General features: G+C 34.2%; 1 protein-coding gene across 2 annotated transcripts in view; it reads left to right on the top strand.

The window, feature by feature from the left end:
- The window catches only part of LOC103592419 (brain-specific angiogenesis inhibitor 3), a 415,718-nt gene that overhangs the window by 57,460 nt on the left and 336,930 nt on the right, over nucleotides 1-21,328 (top strand). The gene's annotated exons all lie outside the window — the stretch shown is intronic.

The raw sequence follows: 21,328 nt of genomic DNA on the forward strand, positions 1-21,328 counted from the left end.
CAAGATTGTGTCTTACTCTTGATACATATTCGCGGTTGCGATACCGTTGCCGGTCCCGGTCCGATACGGGCATGACACTGAGGGTTGCGGTCCGTTGCCGGACACGAAAAAAGACAAAAAGGAATAGTTAAGTCTGGGCATGCGTATTATTTGTGCAAAGCTTCCCCGGTGATTCTGATGTCTATCTAGGGCTCTTTTTACTTCAATATGGAAGTCTCTAACTTTTCTGTAATTTTTCCCAGGAGAAAAATTAATAAGATGAATATTAAAATATTTAATTTTTAAAAAGTATTAAACTATTAACTATAATGAAAACATTGCCTTACACTGTATGTATTTTAGATCACAAATATATGTCCTACAATATGAATGGACATAAGCTCTTTCCTATTTAACAAAAATTAGGAAAACTTATTCTTTAAATAAACACTTTACATTTTGCAGACACTTCAGGCCAATAAATCTGACCAGACTGGCACCTCTATTTGTGTAAATTACTGCTATTGAGAGAAAAGCTAGCCATGTCAATGAGGCAATTATAAGGAGTAAATCCAACTAATTTGTTCCTAGAAATTTTCAGAGATCAATTTCTCTCTTTTTTTTTTTTTTTTTGTCCTTTTTTGAGACCGGCCTCACCGTGCTCAGCCAGTGAGCACACTGGCGGTCATCCCTATATAGGATCTGAACCCTCGGCGGGAGTGCCGCTGTGCTCCCAGTGCCACACTCTCCCGAGTGCACCACGGGCTTGGCCCTTCAGAGATCAATTTCAAAGAACTTTTGTAAAACCAAATATGCATCATTCTTGGATGTATTGATTTATTTTGAATACTGGCAGAAGGACAGGAACCTTTTTTGTTTGGCTGACAAGAGTTTTAATATTATAAGATGTATTTGCAAGAAACTGAAAATATTGTCTTCTGTAGCTGGTGGTACTAGATTGATCACATTTGTTTCTACTCAAACAACCTCTTTCTTTAATATACTGTAGATTCCTCTCCACTAGAAGGGAATCTCTTTCTCACCTGGAGACCCGAATCAGTTCTGAGGGCATGGGCATAATCAACAAAGAGAATGCAAGCCCCCAGAGCTGTGAGTTAGAGTGAAATAAAAATAAGAGGGGGAAAGAAGATGATTGCACATCAGCACCCAGAGGAGTCGAGCAGGACGTATGCCAGAGGATGCCCGTTATGAACAGCAGTTCTTGGGACCTCCTGCCCTGCACCCAGCTTCCAGCAGCCTTCCCGGTGGGTGATGGTATGGAAAATAGAAGATATCTGACTCTCCCTCACCAGAGGGAGGTGGAGTCATTGATTCCAGCAGAGGGCAGTCTTCAACCCTGGTATATGTGAGGAACCTCTTACTTTCAAGGGCATCTTCACTGTTATCTCTGTGACTCAAATTGTTCCTTTATCATTGAATAGTGAAGATGTCCACTAACCATTATTAAGAAATTTGTAAAACACACAAATGCACACATACAGAAGCAAACCAGGAGCCGCTTTTACAAAGACGTAAAAGAAAAAGTAAATCAGCGTGATATGCTCCCCACATTAACGCAGAGTACAAATAATGCAAAAGTATATCCAGGTGTGTGGGTCAGGGAGGAAGAAGGGAGGAGGGTCCTGAGTGAGGACTTTAATGTGGAGACGGGGCAGAATTTTCAGATCCAAAATAGCAGGTCCCACAGGAAATCTTCAAGTAGGCATTTCATAAATACACAACCAAATATGTATAATATTTATACTCCTTGAAGGCAAACATTACATTTTTTTCTCAAGTAGATATACTTTATTTTCAAAACAACTATTTTTTTATTACTTTCTGTAGTTAATATAAGAAGAGACTAAAAAAGGAAATATATGCTATGTGAATTGGAATCAATTTTGTGTTTCCTGAATGTAGGAAAGGGATTTGGAACATATAAAAGAGATCTGGTGTAGTTTTTCTCCTCTAACTCTTGACATTAAAACGAATACAAAACAGTATAGTGTGTTATTCTAATTTTTTATTTTTTTTCTCCACCCAACATCATCTAAACAATTTCAGTATAAGAAAAACAAATAGAAACACTTCTACAAACCAATTGCTAGTTACCATGGAATTGAAGAACATTTGGATCTTTTCCTTCTCTGTAAATATGGTAAATAATGTGTAATATTTTTAAGATTTAGTCTAGGAATTCTATAGAACATGTGAAAGGCTTAAATATCCTAATGAATATCTTTGTTACTATGCTGAAGTGAGAGTAAATGTAATTCCAAATTATGAAAAGCACTTCAAAATAATTTGAATAATCAATGAAACTGGCCACTATGAAACTGCCATTTATTTTCATCAACAAGAAAAATTGCCTCTGACTAAATCAGAGTTGAAAGGGGAACAATATTAAAACCAAGAAATCAATTCTATAACCTTGATGCTTTACAGTTGTATCATTATCCTACCAACAATGCCTATTGTAGAGCTAGGGCTAGGGTCTGGAGCTCACAGACCCCTCGAGCCCATTCACAAACCCTTCACATGCAGGTCTATGAGGTAGGTAACCAGCAAAAAAGTCCTTGGAGCCTTGGTTGAAGAAGGAATAGTCTTTATTCAGCACACACTACACTATGAGCTAGGCGGTACAAATGAGAAACTCAGAAACTCAACTGCTACCAGCAAAGTCCAAAGAAAAACTGAAACTGAGCAGCTGCCAGCAGAGTAAACATGCTCTATTATTAGACAGGAGCTCTCTGCATCAGCCTGCTTCACAAACTGCAGAACACACAATAGCAACTACCTAGAAAGATACATGGGTGCACATACACACTAACTCCACCCACACACAACTTGTTTACAAGAAATGTTGAGGAAGCCTGACTAAATTTTCCTATTTTGCCCAAAACAGCCAATAACTAAAACATAAGTTTGGATTAATGCTTGGGACAGGGCTGACAAACACAACTGGCTGCTGGATCCCGCCATTCTTTCCCACAGTAGAGGACAGTTATTAGTCCGGCATTCTTCAGCATTTGGTCCAAATAAGGATCCACAAACACACTCATTACAGGGATCCAGGCTTCCTAGCAACTTATCAGAATAGGAACATAAAATGAAACCTATTCACCCTCTCCACGTTATTGTATATCTTTATAAAATAATTTAATCAATGGGGAAAAAAACTTGTGTATTTGCTACATCTTTGTGGCTATGATTACAGCTCCTCCTCATGTCAAATTAACAGAACATCTTCTTGAAAACTTGCTTCTTTTATTTAATGATCTCTCTCTCTCTCTCTCTCTCTCTCTCTCTCTCTCTCTCTCCTCTCTCTCTCTCTCTTTTAACCTTATCTTGGTTCAGGGCTCTTTTGATTGAGTGCTTGCAAAACTACAATAACTAAAGGAGGTTTGTTTTTCTCCTGTGCTTTGAAAGCTATTTAAATTGGCTCTTCATTATTGTTGATCTGTCTCCATTAGGAAATCAGAACTTTCTCAGATCAAATGCTACAGCCACATGTAACCAGGAAAATACTCCTTTTTCACATTTATCTATTTTCCCTATCACACTTTGAAGATAGAAGCGGTGTTCATAAGCTTGTGTGCTTTTTAGTTTGTTTTCTGTTGATTTTTTTCCCCCCAAACAAGAGGCAAGAAAAGAAATTGTACAGGCACAATTAATTATGATTAATTATTTCTGAGTCTGCCAAATTTAATTTTAAATATAGTCTTTGACTGTGACTGCATTTATTCAATTTATCAAATTATTTTTAGACACAATGACTTGGGTGTCAGTGACACAGCCTTCAGGGGTCAGTCCGTCTGCCCTACAGGGTTGAGAAGGAGGGGGCTAGGAATGGATCCAGGCCAAAAAGCCAGAGGACCTGGCTTCCTACCAAATGTTAGAGCCCCCTAATGTTTTAGTCTCATTAATAAGAATGCACATAAAAGTGAGAGAATCTACAATCAGCCAAAATAAAAGAATCAATAAAGATCTTATGGTAAGATTTTGGTATTTTGGAACCACTCAGAGTGGTTTTTATTTTCCTGATTGGACCCTGGCTGATGCACTTGACTAAAATATAAAATATGTATGATTTGCTTTTATTTTCTGGATACATTTATATGTGGTTAGAACTTACATACCATTCATGTCACTTTTAGCTATGATTTCAGAGTATTTATGCTAAATCTATGATTTTTAATAAAATATTTTAAATTTGAGATTTTAGCAATTCAATATTCTTAATTTAGACTTAAATTCACTAAAAATAAGATGGATTAATGGATGGTTGGAAAGATTAATAATGATGGATGGATATTAACAAGCAAGTATGGTAAAAAGTTAATAGTAAAATCAAAATAGTGAGTATATGATATTTACTGTAAATTTTCAACTAAGGTGTATATTTGAAAATGGCCATTATAAAATGTTGGAAATAATCAAATTTTGTGGATTCCAAAACAGTTTGTCTTTTTTTTGTAACTCAGAACCAGTAATTTGGAACTCTAAAAAAAAATTCTTGCTTCCCAAAATTTGGTAATAATTAAGACAAATTAAGAAAAAGCAAAATTAAATCCAATTAAATACTCTCCCATAAGCTAACACTATTGTATAAGTCAAAGGACTATAACCTTGAAATTTTAAGTGCATCATTTTACAATCATAAAGGCCAGATTCAGACTTGAAATTCAAAAATATTTATTTTACCACCAAAAAAATCATTATTATTTACTACTAATATTCTAAAATAAATTGTGGCTAAATTGCCTTTCTTGTTTCAAAGATTTAGTTGATATTTTTACAAAATGCCTACAATATTAAATAAAAGGAGACTCATTCATTGAGATTAGTATGTTGCCATTGGTGCACTACATTTAAAGGAGGCTTTAGCATGAAGCTTACAAGTGGAATGTTGTCAATATATATGTCCCTAATACGTGTTGATAATCTATTTGACTATTTATATTTTGCCATTGAATAGCATTTCACCATTTTAAATGCAAATTATTAAAAAGCATAGTCTACATTTAATTTGAAGATAGTTTAAGTTTATTGTAAAATAAAAGAAGGACACATTGGAATATTGAAATTAGCATGGTATTATTGAAGCATGGAGGATTATTAACCCCACATATATCTTTGTTGCTTTAAAAGTTTTGCTCTGTTTTTAGATTTGGGGCACTTAGAGAATAATGCCAACCTGATTATCATTCTCAAGTGAGCTTTCAAGAGTTCATTAAAAGTTAAGAAGAGAACAGTATGCTCTAAGAAGCAGCTATTTTTAACACTTCCAAATTTGAATTCACCTACTTTAAAGCTATTTACTGTTTTTAGAAAATATTTCTATCAATAACTTTTAGATTATAAATCTATTGGAGTTGCCGTTCACCATTTCATATTATCATAATCTGACATTTTCACCTTCTGAATGAATTCATGAGAATCAAATTATTTTACTTCAAGAGCAGCCTAAATAGAGAAGCAGAGTGTACAAGTTTGCTCTAAAAAGAAAACCAACAAATAAGCAAAAACCCCAAAATGTTCAGTTTAATTGGAGTACACAAGCGTGTATAATTATGCTTTCATCAGATAAATTGGTGCTAAATATTCTTGCCATATGAAAATCTTGCATTATGGCAAAGGGCTCCTTTTAAAAGGGAAAGTTTAAAATTCCTTTAAAAAATAAAATTCTGTAACATTTGGAATAATTTAGTCTCAAATTTAAATTAAAAATACAGTCCTTGAGAGCTATTACATCTGGTTAGTAATTTAGCTGTATCACAAATTTAAAATATTTTTAATGTACCTATTTATGTAATCATATTAGTATGCATTTATTATGATTAAATATTTAGAGAAATGCTGGAAAAGTATTTTTAAGGTCTCAAAATGCATTTAAGATTCGTTAGCAGCACATTTTTGAGATATCATGTCTGAAACAAATAGCAGACCTTTTGGTTGTTCACTTTTTCTGGAATATTCTTGCTTCTCTTTTACTCATCTGGCTACTCTTCACTTTTAGGTACCAACTAAGTAGTCATTTCCTCTAGGTCTATTTCCCTGAACCTGAAGACTATTTCAGCTATGTCATTTTTTCAAATATAGGACCCTGTAGCACTTATTACAATATTTACTTGTATATTTTCACCACTAAAATTTAAGCTTTAAGAACTCAGGAACTGTGATTTGTCCAATGCTTATTCATTGCTGTTTGTAGCTCCCCTTGCACAGAATAAATACTTAATAAATTAAAATAGTTGACTTACGCTCAAAAGTCTCCATTCTCTAAGGGTCATTCTAATGCAAATCCTAATTTCCGTGCTCTTAAAAGGGAGCAAACTAATTTGAGGTCCCCCTCCTTTTGTTTTTCATGTATATGTGCGTGTGTGTTTGAAGAATCATGATGGAGTCAAACAATTTAAGTTATAAATATAAATCTCTCTCTGTTATCAGTCAGTAGCCCTACAAGAATCAGATGGACATGTGAGGGTTTAATTGAAGAGAGTTTAATTAAGGAGGTATTCAGAGGTGTGGGCAAGGTTAAGTGGACCACCCTAAGATGGTGAAAAACTCAGGGACTAGTGTTAAAAAGATAACAGAGCTGGACTGTAGTTAAAGTGGAAAACAGATTTTATTGAGGAACTATTGTAATTGGGGAAAAGAGACCTCAGTGTAGAACTGGGCTTACTTCTGAGTTCGGCTTGGACAAGAGGGGATTTACAGCCAGGGAGCAGAATGGGAATCAGTAGAGGGAAAATTCTAAGAGCAAACCTCAGGAGTTAGGGGGGATTCTGGCTAAAGCAACTTGACAGGATTCTTGCTGAAGGCAGGCCAGGGTGATCAGAGCATGGGCTTTGAGCCAGGCAGCCTGTGTTCATATTCTGGCTCTGCCACTTACTAAATTTGTGATCTTGGACACGTTACTTAATATTTCTGTGTATTAATTTCCATATCCATGTAATGGGGATAACAATATTATTTGTTGTAGAATAGTATGAGATATTAAGCTGTTAAGCTGTGAGAACAAGTCTAGGACATAATAAGCACTCATTAAGTGTTAGTATTATTACAGGGACATGCAATAATTTTTTCTAGGGCATATAGGATGTTGTATACCCACACATAGCCAGTTATAATTAAGATTGTTTGGATGAAAGGATTTGCTTACAATGACTATATTGGTGACAAAAAAAGGTATTAAAAGTCATCTTTTTGTTTTTGATCTGGTTATTTTATGGATTATATTGAAATTAGTCTTGAAATAAGATTAAAATCAAGTTTAAACCATATTTTCTTGGATTATTGTGCTCTGTAAATATATTTCTTCCTAGCAGCACATCTGCATTTATACAAATGTCGTTAAGAAACTCTGTTAGATAAATATTTTCTGTTACAGTGAGGTAAAATCTTCTGTGTCTCTCTCTGTGTGTGTATGTGCATGTGTATTTGGAAGAGAAAATATTTCAAATATATACAGTTTATTAGAATAAAAATTATAATCAGTGAAAAAGAAATGAGTTTATTTTTACCCATCTATCAGTTATTTCCATTTAACATGTTAGACTAACATAATCCGATCAAAGGGGCTAAAGATTAAAATATAATTTTATGCACCTTTGAGATCAATTCAGTAATTATACTTGTAAATGATTGAGAAATAATCTTTGTTCTTATTAAAAATAAATTCATCAGTTCCTTATAATCACAATAGTAAATAGAAGAATAAAATTGGGTGAGTTATTTTAAGGAAAAACAATGGTAGTGTAAGGACCATAAGAGATCAGGTACTCTGACCTGCTACCTCCACGCTGATTAGAGAACCAGCCTGTGCTCAGGGCCTCAAGAGGGATGGCCTAATGTACACGGCTGACACAAGGAAGGACAATTAATCTAAGTCAATTAGCTCTGGAGATGTGAACAGGATGGTAAAAGAGTCTCAGGGGCAAAGATCCTGTGCAAGAGGTTGGCTGAACAAAGACAGAAGAAAGTCAAGTCACAGAGAGAAGCAGACAAGAACCCAGGCAGCCTTGGAGACTGAGCAAGGTCCAAAACAACAAAGAGTATCTGGAGATTTTCTAGTTATTCTAAGGCACAATGGTAACATCTGCACTTAGGATTCATGAGATTTTCATGAGATTTTTTTTGTACTTGGGCCTGGGCTGAATTTCTTAGCCAAACGCAATTGTAATTTTGTGGTCCCCTTCCTCCAATAAACAAAATAAAATAAAATTTAAAAAAAAAACATTTTGTAACAACTACATTAGTAAAAACAGAAATATAACCCAGATTAGATTATATTAGTTTTTCTCCCTCTGATTTAATAAGAAGTTAAAACATTTCCACAGACCCTTAAAATTATCGTGGGTCCTATGCCCAGTGGCTACATTGGCCTTGACTTGACCTTCTTTGAGCACATTCTTGTTCCCTGTCCTTAAGTAATCTCCACTAAGAAAATGACATTCTCCAGTGAGATTTCTGAAGGGTTCAGTTCACAAATATGTAAAATTAGCAGAAATTTAAGACATCTCACACTGTTAGATTTTTTTTGAAAACAAAACCCAAAGATACATACAATTAACGAGATCTACAATTTAAAGTTCCTAACCACTGATATCTGTGCTAAAAATTTTTTATAAATTTTGAATTATTTCAAGAATAGCTAATTAAGAACAAGATTGTGTCTTACTCTTGATACATATCAGATTTGAAGCTTCATTTGATTTTATTTTTAAAATAGTCTTATCTTACAGAAAAAAGTGAATATTTTATTTTCGCAAACAGTTTCTTATGAAATTCTGAATGTGTGTTTTTTTTTTAGAGATTGATTAATGTCAATGCCTTTTATCAATCTGTACCTAATGTCTTTTTTTTTACTTACTATCATTGAAATCAGAAAAAATTATACCTCACTCGTTGGCGAACACACTGGAGTTTTGATGAAAGCAAATGCATTTTGTATGTACTCTTTTAGTAAGGATTTGTTTAAAATGTAGGTTGTTCTACTTTAAAGCTCAATGCTCTGGACATTTTGAACCTTTTGCTTCATTAACTACATTCATTCTAAAATACCTTTCAATTTAAAACAGGAGATAATTGTAATACCTTGAAGCAAATGAGATGTTATTGCAATAATTAAATCCAAAATGAGATGCAGATACTTTAGACCTGCTGCTGTTTCAGCTAGTTAATAGCAAATAACATTTCCATTGGTCACACTGATTTCTTTCTTTTCCAGTTGAGATGGAGTACTGCATACTAATAGTACTCTAATGTGTTTTACAAGAGGTAAAATGTGTATTAAGCTCTGTCACACTATTTTAAATTAATTTAACCTTGCAAAAATTATAATAATTACATGGCATGATGCTTTCATCCCATACAAAAATGCATCAAATTTAAGAAAATAATTTTACATAACAGTAAGATTACTTGAATACTAAGTGTATGTTTTTCCACTAATGAATTTGCTGGTGGAATCAGGGGGCTTTTTATTAGCTTTCTCAAGCTTCAGAAACTTTCACTGTTTAAAATGTGCTTCAACATTCAGCTGATGGTGCTGAGCCTGGCGATGTGGTTGGATATGGGGATGGCTGTGCTGACAGGAGAAAGCCACTATTTTCTCCTATGTTTTCTTTTCTTTTTTATTCTGGAAGGAATATCATTTCCATCAAGGACACAGTTCCTATATTAAAATATTAAACTGGGATACGTTATTTGTGTCAAACTACATACGCAAAAGGAAGATTCTGTTTATAGAAATGACCTAAATATAATATTTCTCCTGAAGAACTACTTCAAGTAGATGGATTTCTCTTTTGGCAAAGATCATTATGCACTTCAGACTTGAGAAGCTGAAAACCTCTATATTCTTGGCTTCATTTTAGTTCTTGCCCATGTCGTTCTTACTGTACTTCTCTTCCCTTTATCTTTACATCTTATTTTAATAATAATTATAGAAATAAAAGTGATTATAAATAATAATAAAGCTGACACATGATAACACTTACTGAGCACTTACTGGGAGCTGGAAACTAAGCTAATCTTATTTTAATAATAATTATAGAAATAAAAGTGATTATAAATAATAAAGCTGACACATGATAACACTTACTGAGCACTTACTGGGAGCTGGAAACTAAGCTTACTGTTTTGGAAGATTATCGCACCTAATCCTCACAAAAAACTTATAAATGGATGCCCTTATTATCTACATTTGGTAAGCAAAAAACACAGAAACACCAGACTGGAGTAATTTAATTGAGGTCTTAGCTAGCGGTGGATAGCATATTTGAGCCTAGGCGGTCCAGCTCCAAAGCGCACGCTCCCAACTTCTCCTCATCGGGGCTATAGAGGCTGGCAAGGGGAAGCCGGGAGGAGAGTGTAGCTGGTGATTTAGATAATGCTTTTTTAAAAAGTGTTCTGAGGGGCCGAGCCCGTGGTGCACTCGTGAGAGTGCCGCGCTGGGAGCACAGCAGCGCTCCCGCCGCGGATTAGGATCCTATATACGGATGACCGGTGCGCTCACTGGCTGAGCGCGGTGCGGCTGGTCCTCAGAAGAATGGACAAAAAAAAAAAAAAAAAAGTGTTCTGAGGATAGCCTTTTAACCTGACCTTTTCTTTTTTTTTTTTTTTATCGCAGCCCGGGGTTGCACAGGCCATCCCTATATAGGATCCGAACCCCTGGACTCGGCACTCTCAGCGCCGCACTCTCCCGAGTGAGGCACGGCCGGCCCTAACATGACCTTTTATCAGAAGAATCAGGGAAACCTCATGCCTTGGAAGCCCTTTTCGTCCTCGGATTTTCTTTGAATGTTTTTAAATATTTCTGCTCCAGCGCGGAAGCTGTGGGTTTTCTTTTCCCTCTGGTCACATACTCCCACCCCCTCTGCTGCAGCTCTTACTCTGGGTGGTTCTCAGTCTTCCACTCCTGCCCGTATCACTTTTGTATTGACTGTATATCTCAGTGACTAGTGCCATCTGTGATTTGGGTTGATCTGGTCCCTGTCCTGGGTGGTGATGTGTTTTTGCTGAGAGTTTAAAGAAGAGCCAGTTTCTGTTTCCTACATCTACACCATTTTTATATTTTTAGTTTAAGGCAGACTATTCTGTCCTCCTGCCACCAGGACCTTGAGGGGTTCCAAAGGAAATAGTACCAGTGCAGCACCTGACCCTGCAGGGTGCATCTCCACCCTGACCTTCTTCAGGGGGACTCCCCTGCGACACTACTGAAGATTAAAGGGCAGCCTGGCTGCTACCCTAGTTTCAGAGCCTTTGACTTGGAGATAACTGTTAGCCCTGTGTTTCTCCTCATTCCTTTACCTTAATTTCAGCTGGCTGATCTGCATGGAAATGAAATCCTAGAGGTGCGTATCCACAGTTTTAAATCTCCCTGAGACCTTGATTCCACATAGTTTTCTTTCTGAGACTCCTTTTATCCCTCCTTTCCTTTTGGTTTTTGAAATAATCAAAAGACTTTGGTTGGGAAAAGTTAACTACTCTAGTTCCCTTGATCCCCCACCCATTTTTTTTTTGAGGAAAATTTTATTTCATTTTATTTATTTTTATTGTGACATAGTTGATCGTACATATCTGTAGGGTATAGAGTTGAATATCATTACCTGTGTGCAATATGTGGTGCTCAAATCAGAATAATTAGTACATTCAACACTATACAATGTAATTTTTTTTTTCGTGGCCCTTTACCAATTCCTTGAACTCTACTGTGAAATTAACCCAAGTAAGTCTCCATTATGTGTCTGTGCATTCTTTGTTTTTCTATCCAGTTCTCTCCCTGCCAGATGTCTGCATCCTCATGGAATGAGGGCACGTTGAAGCTATCTTTATCTTTCCGGATTTCAGATGCATAACCCGAGACCTTATTTCTTTCCTCCTACCAAAGGTGTGACTACTTTGTATTTTTCTCTTTTCTCATTTATAGTTGTTACAACATATTCTTTGTCTTGGATTCCTCCAGAATGCTGGCATGCTTTGTAATTTTCAGTCCCTCTTTTACAATGCAGTCTTCAAAAACAAATAATTTCTATTACGTATGAGTGTTTATGGTTAGTTCATAGAAAAGCAAATGGAATTTATAAAATTAGCAAATATTGAAAATTATGGAAATGCCAGAAAAAAAAAATGCCAAAGTCGTCAGAAGTCTTAATTCAAAATGAAATGTGTTCTTTCTAATAATCCTTGAAACTTCCCCTGCCTTGACTTTCTGCATGGATGTTTCCCTGCCAGAATTTGTTTTTTTAGCTGAAAACAGTAAAAGCCCAATGAAGCTAATGATATTTTAGCCTCAGGAAAAATGTGGTTGACTTGGCTGCTGGGTCTGCTGTTAGCCCAACCCTTCCAAAGAGTACTCATTGGTCCACTTGTATTTTCATTCTTTATAGATACTCTGATTTTTCATTTATACTTATAGCTTCAATCACTACCAAACTCATATCTGCACAGTTTTTCATCACATGACTCAGTGAAACATGTTTCTTGCTACTTGGTAGCCTAAGCCTAATTATCATGAAAATTTCTTGAGAACAAGCACTGTGTCTATGAAAATGTCTTACTTAGAGTGGTAGCATTGGGAGGAGATGTTTTTAGGGAAACATATTTCCTTGGAAAGGCATAGTTTTAATGGGACTGTATCTCAAAGATTCTGTCTGTTCTCGGCTTGAAATATTAGGCTATGAAAACAAAAGATAATGCCAGGGTATATATTCTTAAAAAGTAAGAATTAAATCTCCAAAAATAATTACTAAGGGCAAAAATATTATTAATAAATTTATTGATTTCTAAAGTACATTAAAGTTTTTATGAAACAGAAGTTAAGAAGAGGCTTAATTTGTGGGTGGAACATCATTTTGCAAGATAAAAATCCTTTCATAAATAAAGAGGTGACTATGAGTGAGAAGGCAAAGGGCATAGCTATATTAGCAATTTTGGTCTTGATCTATGCCACAGGCATTTCAATAGCTACTATTTCAAATTCATTTTAAATTCATTTTTTTCTTGCATTTTAATAGCTTTGCTTCCAACACATAGAATGCAAATGAGAATTTTTGCCCCTAGCACGATTTATTCCTACTGTGTCAAAATCACTAAAAATCCATATTCTTCATATACTTCCCTGCACATTTTAGAAATTAGGAGGAGAAAGAATGTATGAGTAAAGCTAGAGGATGTGAAACGGAATCTGTGAAAAGGGACAGAGATAGACAAAGAGGTAGAAATATAAGATGAAGGACTTGAGAAATGAAGACACTGGAGAGAGACAAGGAAAACAGAGGGAAAAACATGACAGAGAAGTTCAGTAAATTATGACCTTGGATGTTTCCAGCTGAATTAGTTCTGCTTTACTTCTATTTACTTGGGTAATAAACATTCTCAGCTTCTATCACAGTTATTTGGAATACTCGCTATTTAACAGTTAAGGACACTCCTTTCTTCCTTGGAAGTAGCTTGCCAGCTTTAATTTTCAAAGTTTAAAGTTTTGATGTTTTTTAAATAGTCTTATTAAATATTGATGATTTTGCTGATGGGTGAAAGAATTATTTTAGTAAATTCATTTTGGAACCTTACAGATTTTGGTCAATTTATTACTTGTGCATAAATGCCACATTGACATTCAAAAACTGGCAGCAAAAAAGTAATTCTTTCTAAATTATTATGGCTGCCTTGTACCAAAACAGCTGAAGGTTATACTTTGAATCAGCAGGTATGTCTTACCTCTCAGCCTTTTCTTTCAAATCAAACTCAGGTTTGTTGCCTAATTAGGGATAGCATATGGTATGAACAACTGTAACAAAATGACACCTTGATGGAAACAAAAAGGCTGGGAGATAAACGGATTAGGCACTTTTTCAATTTTCAATTTTTGTGAGCAAATCATTCAGAGAATGTTGTTCTGAATCAAATAATCAGTGCCCAAATTTGTCTACCTGTTTTCACTTCAAACACTCTGTGTACCTCATAATCTAGAAGATTCCTACTTCCTTTTTTCCTGGTTTCCTGGAATTCGTGCTTTTTAATTCTTAGGAATATTTAAATATAATGATGAAATCATTCCCAGACTTCCAACCGAATCTACTTTGTCCACGAGGTCATGATCTCTGCCTCTCAGTCTGTTACTCTCTCTGTTGCTTTCTGAATCAAATGAAAACTTTCAACTTTATATTAACATTTTCATTTGCTTTGCCAACTTTACTTACACATTTATTTCTCATTGTGATTCATCATTGCTACCCTTCTTGTTAACAGGTTGCATTCTTTTTACCCCTCCACCGTAACCTACCATCTAGCTCCTTTTCTTTATCCTGACCACTCCAAAGACAACAAAAGGCAGCTCCTCTCCTTTCAGTTACTGACATATCTCTTTCTTTATATCTAAGTTAAAATTTTATTTTTATACCTACAAAATTTAAATTGAAATCTCTTATCCCAGGATAAATGATCTAAGTGTCTATCTATCAGTTGTATGTAGTTACTAATAAATTTAGTATATACCCAAAGGAAATGAAATCAATATGTAAAAAAGAAACTTGCACTCCCATGTTCATTGCAATGTTATTCACAATAGCCAAGAGATAGAATCAACTAAATGTCCATTAACAGATGAATGGATAAAAAATCGTGGTATAAATACACAATGTAATATTATTCAGCTATGAGAAATAAGAAAAAAAGATATTCTATCATTTACAGCAACACAGATAGATCCGTAAACCATCATCTTAAGTGAATTAAGTCAGGCACAAAAAGACAAGTGCTGCATGATATCAGTCCTATGTGGGATCTAAAAAATATAAAAGTGGTTCTCATAGAAGTAGAGAGTAATATAAAATGGTTACCAGAGGCAGGAAGGAAGAGAGGAGGAGGAAAATTGTGGACTAATGGGTACAAAACCATGCTATGTGTCCTAAATGACACACTGAATCATTGTGCAGTATATATTGAAACATTGCACTGTACCCTACAAATATGTGCAAATAAATGTTAAAATATTTTTAAAATTAAAAAAGAATAATGATTTCAATAAAAATGAATAAATTTTATATAATCATTATATTGGTGTTAATAGGCTTATTATCAAATTTATATTATAGTAATCATTCAATTAAAACTGTAATTATATTGTTTATACATCAATATATATATATATTATACATTTGAAATATATAACATATTTTAGATAGAAAGAATAATATGGAATAATTTCTATTCACTAGGAGGACAGTAAATACTTGCTAATTGATGTTTTAAAAGAGTACTTTTTGGCAACATACAATCTAAGTATTTTGTGCCTATATTCTTACCTATAAAATGTAAACCGTCAATTGGTTTGAAATTTCTGCAAATGTTTGAGTGCCTTAATGGTTTTAATTTGTATTTTATACTATAATTTTTGATACAATCTTTTGAATTTCAAAAATATCACTAATCAAATATTATTTTCAAAATTTGTTGAGCATTTATTAGAGCAGTCTGTTGACAACCTAGGCAACATTTTAATTCCAAAGTAAGTGAACATATAAGAGAGAATATATCCAAAACAATAAGTGGATTTTCAATTGTGCAAAAAATAGTGTGTCAAAATATTAATGCACAAATGATATTTTTCATTCTGCTCAAGTCATAAGGAATTATTGTCAGTGTTTACAACTGTAAAGTTTTATCACCATATGGTGATAGTGGAATAGCTGATGTGCAGGTGTGCACTAACCACACCAAGGCTCATCTATTTATTTTACATAATAGCTAATCTGGAAAGTAATGATGAAAAATACTGAGCAGGTAAAAAGACACAGCTTGATTGAATGTTCTGTGTACCACAATACAATCGACATGCTGAAAATTGTTTTATCCTACAATTGATATGTATAGGATAAACAAAATGGACATTTTAAAATGAACATGTAATGAGGATAAAGGGGGTAATACTGAGGAGTTTATATAGTGGCAGGCTTGTGAGAGAATACATTTTGTTATTTGATATATGGTATGTTTTAGGAATTGCAGTGAGTCATATTGGGGAGATGGGGAAACATAACAGCCTTTTTCATCTTAAAACATCTTGTATTATAATGTAGTAAATGTTTAAATGTATATAAACATTAGAATTAGATCCTTATTTCTTTCTCTTTTCTGACTCTTTCAGCTTTTTAATCCTTAGAAAGTAAGTTTTCATAAATTGCATGTTCTCAGCTGTAAGATAAGGTTAATATGACCCATGTCACTTTTGAGATTGTGAGGAAAATCAAATGAGCTAATGCTGTATTAGTAAACAGCACTACAAAGCATCATAGTTATCTTTTTCATCATTACAGTTTTGCATTAAAAAATTGGCTTTGATTTATGGCAAAACATAAAAAACTTTGAGTTTAAAAAAGTTATGGCAATGGGCAGGTAGTAGGGCAAAACTGTAGTCTGATAAGAAAATAATTGGAAAGTTCTTTAATATTAATAACCATTAAAGTTCTAAGTATTGAAATTGTAGCAGAGACTTAACTGGATCACTGGGGAGTGTAAGAGTTTCTGTAAGTCTCTAGTTGGTAGTTCAGTGAATCATGTAGGATAATTATATTTTTATTCTGCTTCTATGCCCCTCCCATTGTAGGAGCTTATGAAGAAGTAAGTTTACTGATGTTTGTCAAGTACCAATTATTTGTAAGATCTTTTACTTAATTTTTCTGTTTGCTCTCACAATAGTATTTTTTAGTTGGCAGTATTAGATTCTTTTTAATAAATGAATAACTGAAGATTGGAAAAGATAATGGGTTTTCCCACAGTCCTGTGATTAATAAGTGGTGTACGTCTACCAGAGCCAACGTTTTTCTCATTACATATCCCGTTCTTTCACTAATCTTTCATGCTGTTTCAAAGATTATTATTTGTCCATCTTCCCAAATTTCTAAAAGAAAGGAAAGAAACATTTTGGTAAATATGTGGGCAACTGGTATACTTTGTTTAAAGTATTCCACCACGTGCTTTGTATATGTCATGTTAATTCTCAGCATGACTTTATAAATCAGCCATTTTATTCCCCCTTTTATCCGTGAGGACAATATTGGTTACAATTAACAGAAAATAATTGAACTCAAAATGGTGCAGCAAAAATAAATAAATAAATGAAAAGGAAGCTGTTTTACCTAACAGTGTACTTCTAGGGAAGAAGAGGAACGACTATTGGGTTTACAACCTGTAGGATCAACTATACAGTGTCATGGAATGGGTATGTTTGTATGTATGTCTGCTGGGAGGGACGATGACAAGCCTTGAGATTTTTAACTTATATCAGCTCCAACTAAGTGCCAAGCATTTTACTTACTTTATCATATCATGATTGGTATTATCTAGATTAAATAGAGAAACTGAGGTTCAGCTAAGTCAAATGAGTTGTGAGAGGTTATACAAATCATAATTGGTAAACTGAGCATTCAAATCCAAGTTTTATGATTTAAAATCTGTGCTTACCAGTGACCACACCATTCTTCTATGTCTTTGGAACACCTGGAATTTATCTATTCATTTGCTTCAATTAAACTATAGGGTAAGTTTTCACTTGCTCATTTTTTGTGGATATATGTATATGTGTGTGTGTATAAATAGAGAGAGAGAGGAAGAGAGAGATGCATAAATACAATCTAGTTTGGTTGATTGAGGTATTGTTATACTACCTGATTAATTGCAGCTTCTTAGTATGTCCATGTTTGTGAAAGAAACCTGAAGATATTAAAAATCCTCTAAAGTTGTGAACTAATGCTTTACTGATTCTGTAACGCAGACTCTATTTTCCATGTTTATTTGTCCATGCTAATGTTTGCATCACAGCTTAGTTTTGGTTTCTCTTCTGGAAATGTAGCAGAGCCATCTTATACTACCTGCACACATTCCTTCTCAACACTGCTTTCAGTGACATCATATTGGTTGCTTGAAATAGTGATGAAGTATTTACACCACAGAAATTGACAAACCCTACAAATGAGAACTTCATCCTTTCTCTCTTGCCCATCTTCCACTTCCCCCCACCCTAGAAGAGCCAATTGTTGAACTTTTTCCAGTCCATTACTGCTCTTAACTATTTTACTAGGAAGCTTGCTAAAACATTTAGGAGATATGGGAAGAGTCTGCATCTAGGCAGAATAACCCTCCTGTTCCCCAGAGATAAGCTTGACTTTGGTAAATTATTTACTTTCTCTGAGCCTGTAAACCTAAAATTCAAATATTTTTCTTTATTATAGGATTTATTAATTTTCTCATTTCTTTATTTCTATGAAGAGACCTTATGATAAAGCTAGCTTTCTTCATTTCTCACTTAAGTGCTTATCTTTCTACATGGTATAGTCAGCAGTTTTCACGTTCAACCTAAAATGTTTTCTTTGAAATGTCCCTCTTTTTCATACAGTGCCACTACAGTTTATAACATATTTATAAATAAATTGCTTCAAATTGCCTGAACAACCTTTCATTAAAGACAATTTTTAAGGGAAATTTTTACTTCTGCCATATCAACAGTTTTAAATGTTAAACATGCACAGCCCTTATGAAGGTCCTTATAGCAATAGATCTATACACAATTCACAGAATTTTATAATAATTCCAAATTCAGAACTCCAGTTATAGACGTTAATATCTCCAATTCAGATTAAACTCAATAAAATCCTTATCATTAAAAAAGATATATTTTAAAATGCCACATTATAATGAATTTTGGCCTTCAGGTGTCTTAGATGTACAGAATAATGGAAATGAAAGTTATGTTATAGAAAGTCTGCCTGACTGAGTAAAATAAAAATGAGCTTTAGTGTAGATAAATGAAAGGTATTGCATTTAGGGAAAAAATGATTTTGCTTGCAGGATGGTTGGCTCCAAGAGAGCACCTGTACTGGGAAAGGACTAGAAGCACCCAGTTGTTTTTGTTGTTGTTGCTGTTGTTTTAAAGAATTTGATATATTTTTATTGATTCCAGAGGTTTTCACATCAGTAGCAGCACTTAATAGAGATATAGAAATTAAAATTTTTTTTTTATAATTTTGTAAGTTAATAAAACATTAGTTTCTATCTGCCATAATATATAAACTTTACTGGTATGTCTCAAGAAAGAAATGTGGAGAGATTCTATTGGACAGATGATTTGGTTAAGAAAGTATGGGGATAGGAATGTGAGTGAGAATAATAAAAAGGAGTTGTATATTTTATTCCAGAAAGCTGAGGCCTGGAAGGGGGAACAACTGAAGTATAAAAACCCATCATTGAAACAGTATGGTAAACACAGGCTCAGTCAATGAGTTGAAATAGTTAGAATAAGTGGGAACTTCCTAAAACCACATTAAGCAGTAAATAGCAAACTTTTGGAGTCTTTTTCTTGAGGAAGGCATAAAGTTTAAAAATAGGCTCAGGAGTAACTCTAAGACTGTTTAGCCCGTCTTAAATGTTCAGCCTGTTTTAAATGTTAAAACTGTTCAGCCCATCTTAAATTCTTAAGGAAGTGTATTTAGAGATGTTTTAACTAACCATTTATTTCAGAGGTTTCAAATGTTAATGGGCCTCAGAATCACAGTGAAGTCTGCTCAAAATGGTGATTTGTAAGTTCAACCACAAATCTACTGAATTGGAATTTCTGGTGATTGGGACCCACAAATCTAAATTTTAACAAACACCAGAGGATGATGCAGCTGAGCCATGGACCAATTAGAGAAACACTGCTTTTTCCTGATGTTAAGAAAGAACCTCCTAGTGTATTTCAGAAAGCATGACTGCATCCTACTAATACACGTTCTGGTGCCTCTGTCAGCTCTAGTTACAATGATTCACCACTGACTCATTGAACAAGTCCCATGCTGTTAAGCATTTTGTCTTTTCTCAAGTTGCTCCCTCTTGCTGAAATCCTCTTCTCTCCGTATTACTTATTGAGGTCACATTCATTTTTCAAGACCCATTTCATATCTCACCTCTTCTAAGAAATCTTCCCCAATTCACTGAGTCAAGGTCTATCATTCAATCCTGTGTTTCCATAAGACTTTGAACATTTTATAGAAGTTTATAGCATTTATCACAGTGTACCTTGTACATATATAGAGTTCTTTACCAATTATGTAAGTGCTTATCTATCAGCTGGAGCAGGGGTTGGCAAATTATGGTCTGCAGGCAAAATCTGGACTACTGACTGTTTTGTAAATAATGTCTATGGGAACACAGCCATGTCCATTCAATTACACATCGTTTAAGGCTGCCTTCACACTATAACAGAGCCGAGTAGTGGTGACAGGGACGAATGGTTTTCAAAGACTAAAATATTTACCATCTGGTCCTTTAGAGTTTACCAACCTCTGAACTAGAATGTGTCATGTATTGTGTACTAATTATGTATTAGCACTTAAAATAATGTTATGTAGAGATTTAATATTCTCTAAGTTGTATAAAATAATTGGCAAAAGGATGAAGAAAGAATTTGGAAATATATGTTTATCTTGCCAACAGAGGAAATATGAACTCTTTTTCCAGTCCTTCCTTCGTTGGTTTTTGAGTCCCTGGCCTTGATGCTATCCAGTGTTCCTATAGAACTTTCTTTGATGATGGAAAATGTTCTATATGTGTATTATCCAAAGCAATAGTCACTAGGCCTATGTGGCTATGGAACACTTGAAATGTGACTAGTGACTGAATAACTGAAATTTAATTGCATTTAATTTGAATTAATATAAAATTAACTAAAACATAGTAGCTAGTGACTACCATATTAGACAATGTAAAGGCAAAACTAGAGAGATTTATAAATAATTCCACCCAAAGAAAAATAGCTTTCAATGAGAGTGACAGAGAAAAATTAAGTCATGATATAATATCTATAAGAGAGCTTTCATGTCTCTGTTTTATTAATAGTTATGCATTGGAAAGATATATAATCTCTAATTGTATATTAGCTTAAGTACTCTTAACATTTGGATGTAAAAACAATTAGAAGTTAATTTCAAAAGTTAGACTAAATTCTCACAGATATAATCTTCCCTTTTCATATTTTCAGTTTTTATTTCTCCTGAGTCTGCAGGAACCATGAAAACCTCCCTTTTTAAAATTTATTTTGACATTTACTTGTACATATTTGTGTACAGTGCATTGTTTAAATGATTAATATACTGCATATAATGCACAATGATTCACTTAGGGTAAATAGCATAATTTTGTGGTCTTTCAATGTTTGTATTGATGAATTGACACCAGTTCAAAGAACAAATGGTGTCAAAATAAAAGTGAAAGAAAGATATCAGAAACACCTATGGATTCACACATACATTCTGTGTGTAAGTATGTGTGTGCTGAGTTTGGGCACAGAGTGGTGATAAGGGACAAG

This window comes from Galeopterus variegatus, unplaced genomic scaffold (assembly GCF_000696425.1).
Source record: "Galeopterus variegatus unplaced genomic scaffold, G_variegatus-3.0.2 Scaffold1145, whole genome shotgun sequence".
Lineage (NCBI taxonomy): Eukaryota > Metazoa > Chordata > Mammalia > Dermoptera > Cynocephalidae > Galeopterus > Galeopterus variegatus.